Genomic DNA, 6,000 nt, shown 5'->3' with positions numbered 1-6,000 from the left:
ACACACACACACACACACACACACACACACACACACACACACACACACAACTAGGATGGCTCTTATATTTAAAAAAAAATAAAACATGTTGGTGAAGGTGCAAATAAACTAGAACTCTGCATTGCTGGTGAGGACATACGGTGGTACAGATGGTGTGGAGAACAGTCTTGATTCCTCAAAAAATTAAACATAGAATTACCATATGATCTAGCAGTTCCACTTCGAGTATATACCCAAAAGAATTGTGAACAGGGTCTTGGAGATACCCATACACGATGTTTATGGCATCATTACAGTAGCCAAAGGGTGGAAGTAATCCAAGTGTCAGTGGATGAATGGATGAACAAAATGTGGTATATACTTACAATGACATATTCAGCCTTGAAAAGGAAAGAAATAGTGACACATGCTGCAACATGGGTGAATCTTAGGTTAAGTGAAATAAGACAACCACAAAAGGACAGAACGTTGCATGATTCCTCATAGGAGGTACCTAGAGTAGTCAGACTCATGGAAACAACAGTAGAATGGTGGTGGGTAGGAATTAAGGAAGCGTAAACAAAAATGTATAGTATTCACTGACCAGTCTCATAAGTAATACCCCTCTTCCTAATCTGGATTCTGGACCAGTGGAGAACTATGACACAGTAAGGTATCCAGCCTTTGAACAAATCAACTCATTTCTGTTGAAGGATATTTGGTAGGTGATGGCTTAGTGTGAGACACCAAGGAGCTCCCTATCAGCACACCTTGGAATTTGGTCCTTTGAGTTACCACACGGTTGTTCTCTGAACTGCAGAGTGCTCCTGTGCTCCCCACGGGTGGACTCATCCCCAAGAAGACAGTGGGAGGAGCTCAGCCAAGCTTGCTCTGTTTATTCCTCCCAAATTTTCTAGTCTGATGTGTTACTGCCCTTCTCCAGGCAGGATGAAAATAAAGGGTCAGATCAAAGCAAAGAAGGATACATTGAGCTCCCCCATTAAAAAAAAGCTTCGGGCACAGGGGAAGAAGTATCCACTTGCAACATCCCTACTTCTTGTTCTCTCAACAAATCACACTTGCAGTTTAGCCCATGGTTAACCAGTGACTTGCTCATTGTCAAGAATTTGCTCCCCAGTGACACCACTGTCCCTTTGGGTGCTCTTCTAGTACTTCTGATGGGCAGTTGAGAGTTTGAAGGCTCTGGCAGTTAATTATATAAATTCCAAGGCCATTCTGTGCCCAAAACTTAATTTACTTTCCTCTTTTCAACTGCAAATGACAAACAGACATGTTGTCTTGCGTAGAGGTGTGTAGTGAGATCCAGTGACAAAGTTAAGGTGCCAGTAACATAGTGATGCCTAAGTTTGAATATAAACTTCTACTGTCACATTCCCAGGGAAAAATTATTTGCAGCATTGTCTAACTTTGCAAATTCAAGTCCAAATATGTTCAAAATAAAATTCTCTTGGCCCTTTCATAATTCATTACTTCAACAAATGTTTATTGAAAACACTCTGGGTACTCTTCCAGTCGTTGGGGATATTTTGGTGCATAAAACAGACCCCCCCCCCAAAAAAAAAATCCTGCCCTGCTAGAGCTTACGTTCTGGAGACTTTGAGAAAGAAAAAAAACCAAACAAACCCTAGAATTAAATTCCAATAAGCATATCTTACCAGGTCCCTGTCAAGCTAGAGTATTTTTTTTTTTTATTTAAAGAAAAAAAATTTTTGAGAGAACACATGCGTGAGGGAGGGGCAGAAAGAGAGGGAGACAGAGGCTCTGAAGCAGGCTCTGCACTGAGAGCTCAGAGCCCAATGTGGAGCTCGAACTCACAAAACACGAGATCATGACCTGAGCCGGAATCAAGAGTTGGACCCTCAACCTACTGAGCCACCCAGACAGGCTAAGGCGTTCTTGGAACATAGGTGGGGTTCTAATTCTTCCGGCAGCCATAGTGCAGGCTGCTTCACAGGAAAGGCCGTCTTTATGTGGTCCCTGAAGTTGTGCTAGATCTCAGGCCCCACTGTGTGAGGGGGCACACGGGTGATCACAGAACTGTGTCCCCTGCTGCACTTTTCCCCCAAACCACTGCATTTTGAAAACGACCCAATCCCCTAGTCCTGAAGGAGTAAAGCAGGGAAGAATTAAATTCTCAGAACGTAGTGTCTAGTGTTTCTGAAGACCATTGTGCTGCAGCAGGCGGGCCCCTGCCCAGTGACAAACCTGTCACTCGTTGAGGAGCAGGCCATTTTCAGGATTTTGTCATAAGAGCTACGCCTCTTGCTCTGGATGTACTTCAGTCTAGGGAACCTGACTCCTGGGAAAGATGTATCTCTAATATTTCACCATCCAGTCAAGTGCTAACTGGGAACGCTTTGTTGTCTTGGGGTATGATTGTATGTGTACGTGCACGTGGTGTTGGGATTCTTGAGTTGTTGGGAAAAACGCATGGATTCCAGCTTATCCCGTCCATCACTACCTTCTTGTCCACAAATAGAGTGGAATTGGGCTGACTTAGGAGCCTAGCACTGCCTATCAGACCCGTTAGTAATCATTTAAAGTTGGGCACGTTCTAGTTTTATGGAAGGCACACAGAAATCTGCTTTGCCCTTTTAAAGCAATAAATACTGTGTCAGCCACTAAATGTCAAAAAAGGCCTATGAAGATGTTGTTCGCTACAGTGCAGTTGTGTCTCCCGGGTGTCGGCCAGCCAGCTCTCTGCTGTCCGGCTAGACTCAGGTGGAGCTTCTGCTGTCGGCCCACACCTGCCAGGGATGGTTCAAGGTGCATCTGGGTGGCCTGCCCAGAAAGGCTGCCTGTTAGAAGCCTTTGCTCGTGCCAAGGCCTAAACTGGCTTTGTGTTAGATGTGCAGTCCACACCTTGTCTTCTTCAAGGTACAGCCTTGTGCAGACCTCCTTCCGTGGAAATGCCCGCTTGCCTGTGGACAGAGTTGCCATGAGCTGGAGTTATCTACTTAGGTCAGAAGAATGTGTGGTCTTAAGCTTCGAGTTTGTTGCCTGGTCTATGCTATTTAAAACCAGCATCATAGGGGCGCCTGGGTGGAGTGTCCGACACTTAAGTGTCCGACTTCAGCTCAGGTCACGATCTCACGGTCCATGAGTTCGAGCCCCACGTCGGGCTCTGGGCTGAGGGCTCAGAGCCTGGAGCCTGCTTCCGATTCTGTCTCCCTCTCTCTCTGCCCCTCCCCCCGTTCATGCTCTGTTTCTGTCTCAAAAATAAATAAACATTAAAAAAAAAAACATCATAAACGAAAAAGTGAGCTGGATTACAGGATGGAGGCTGCAAACCACCAACTTGTAAAAAACTTCTGACCTGTGCTTTGAACCAAAGTGTCATCTACCTCGCTCACGGCAGAAGCTCAGGTTACTCTGTGTGTGTTTTGCTCCTGCAAACATGGCTCCTTGTCGATTTCTCATGGTTTGTTGCTTCGTAGGGTATTTTTACAGTTTTGACAGGGCCCGTTAAAGAATAAAGGAGTGACTGAACCGTTTGTTAAAATATATTCTCCTGAAATGGTGAGAAGCCACTGCCCCAAACCCCACATGCTTCCTTGGGTTGCTGCACCACAGCAGTCCTTTCTGGGTGATTCTGTGGACCTCCCCCATGATCCCACATTGAAGGGGAAATGCCTGGCTCACCAGGGCTCTGGCCTCCTGGACTATGTTCCAGAGCTGTGGTCAGCACATGTTCAGGTTTGGTCTTTGACTTTTAGGAGTAGTGTCCGTGCCTTTTTCCTCCTCCTGTTTATGAACCTTTGAAAAATAGCACATACGTTATTACAGATGAGATTATAGATGAATTACAATTGCAGATTATATAATTAGAGAATCTTAGCCATAATTATAGATGAGTTATCGACGAGAAGTAGTTTGATGGACAGAGCTACGTTTGAGAGACAGACTTAGCCATCACCTCAGAGCAGAAAGAGGGCAGGCCTCACCTACAGCTTTCCACCATAGGGACAGGGCTTGCTACCGCTGGAGGAGACCAGGGTTTATGCTCAGTGGGCAGTAGGGCTGGGAGTAGGTAAGAAGAGTGAGGCCTTGGCCTGAAGTTGAGAATGTAAGGGGTGCCAAGAAACCTTCAGTGAACAAGATAAATAATATTTTTTTATTAAAAAAAAATTTTTTTTACATTGACTTATTTTTGAGAGACAGAGACAGAACACAAGTAGGGGAGGTGCAGAGAGAGGAGGAGACACAGAATCTGAAGCAGGTTCCAGGCTCTGAGCTGTCAGCACAGAGACTGACATGGGGCTCGAACCCACAAACGGTGAGATCGTGACCTGAGCCAAAGTCGGACGCCCAACCGACTGAGCCACCCAGGCCCCAGGCGCCCTAAGATAAATAATATTTAACATGTTATTATCAACAATCAGAATTGATGTAAAAAAAATCCATACTGAGCAAAATATAAAAAATACCTTAGAGATAAGATTGGTATTCCTGACTTTGCCCTTTGCCTCAGGCTCCAGTATGGCTCCATTGCGCAGGGTTACTGATCCTGTCTTCAATTTAGTGCCTGAGGCGAATGCCACTCAACTCACCCTTGTCCTTGACCCATCACTTCTTCCCAGATTTACAGAATCCCTTAATCACTTTATTTCTTCTGGGCCGAGGGAGTAAAAAAGAACAGGGGCAGAAACATTACACTGACTGAACTCCCTCCACCTGGAAGGAACAAACTCAAGTGGATTTAGAAGAAACATTCTCCAGGACTGTAAAAATTTCCAATTTGCTCTGGACGGGAGTATTCACTTGGAGAGGAAAGTACAGAAGCAGGCATTCAGAGGTAAGGAAAGTGTACCTCCAGTTAGAGTAAGTTTTACAGTTGGATGTGGTAGCTTTGCTCTGCCAGTGCACTCATTGTATTGATCACCTCGACTAGACGGGCATTCTTAAAGCTCTCTGCGACATGTTGGTTGCTCCAGGCGTGGTCCGTGGACTAAGCTTCCGCAGCACCAAGGAGATGGAGACAAACCCAGACCTACTGAATCGGTCTGCAGTTTTCCCCCAAATGCCCAGTCGCATGTACAGTCCAGCCCTCTTGTGGCACTTCCATAGCCTTCATTTTTGAAATCCGTTAGGCCAACACTAGCTTCCCTCCTGTTGAAGTGGCTTCACTGGAAATCATGATGCTCTTGAGAAACCATTAAGTACGCTTGTTCTTGGCTCGGGGGGTGGGGGGGTAAGATGTGCTTTACTACACTCTGCTGGAGGACGTCGAGTTTGTCAAAAGGTAGGTTGCAGGAGCTAATTTAAGCATTTTAGCTAGAACTGTGAAAAACAGGAATAGGGGGAGGGTTAGGGGTAAAGCCTTTAGCACCTTGAATGGTTTCGACAGAAGGTAGAGATTCGTGACTACGTCAGTAACACGTGCTGATGATTTTTTGTTCAACTTCTTTACACTTTAGAACAAGATTGATAGCTCAGATATTAGACATATGTCTTCTTTTTTGTTCTAAAATAAGTGGAAGACCAGGTAATATTTTGGGTTTTGAAGCATAGAGAGCTTGAGTGGTATGATTTGTGAGTTCATAAAAACTTGAAGAAGCACTGACAAGATTCTGCGATTTGAAAGGTGTAAATTATAATTGTTTGTATTCAAATCTTAAAACTGGCACACCATATGTAGACATAAATAAGGAGTAAAATTAAAGTTCTTTGTGGATATAAAGTAATGAAACTAGTTTTCACAGGTATGTGGGTTCTGGAAATACTTTATAATTGCCAGATGAGGGAGCAAATTTATCTGAATTAATAGTTCAAATTACTGGGTTGGATATGACAGGTAACACGAAGATGTAGAAGATACCTGATGTATAAGCGCCTACTGAGTTCATAGCTGAGTCAGCAAGTAAGGCACACCACTCCTCAATAACCTGGTAGTGATATTCTAGAAAGCACTTTGACCAAGGCATGTAGTTTATGTCCTAGAGGTGGTTTCCTCACTTGTAAAATGAGGACATTTGAATTAGATCTTACAGGTGCCCTCTA

General features: G+C 44.4%; 1 protein-coding gene across 6 annotated transcripts in view; it reads left to right on the top strand.

The window, feature by feature from the left end:
* Positions 1 to 6,000, top strand: part of MTUS1 (microtubule associated scaffold protein 1) — a 169,851-nt gene that overhangs the window by 40,474 nt on the left and 123,377 nt on the right. Inside the window, exon 1 of one of the 6 annotated variants that reach the window (XM_049631723.1) lies at positions 3,458 to 4,795. The exons of 4 other annotated variants lie outside the window; for them this stretch is intronic. The gene's annotated coding sequence lies outside the window, so the exon portion shown is untranslated. Of the gene's footprint in view, positions 1 to 3,457; positions 4,796 to 6,000 lie in introns of those variants that run through there. One more of the 6 variants, XM_049631719.1, reaches the window with a different exon arrangement.

Source organism: Panthera uncia, chromosome B1, assembly GCF_023721935.1.
Source record: "Panthera uncia isolate 11264 chromosome B1, Puncia_PCG_1.0, whole genome shotgun sequence".
Classification (NCBI taxonomy): domain Eukaryota; kingdom Metazoa; phylum Chordata; class Mammalia; order Carnivora; family Felidae; genus Panthera; species Panthera uncia.
Note: the sequence above shows the minus strand (reverse complement) of the source record. Positions and strands in the feature narration are given on the sequence as shown.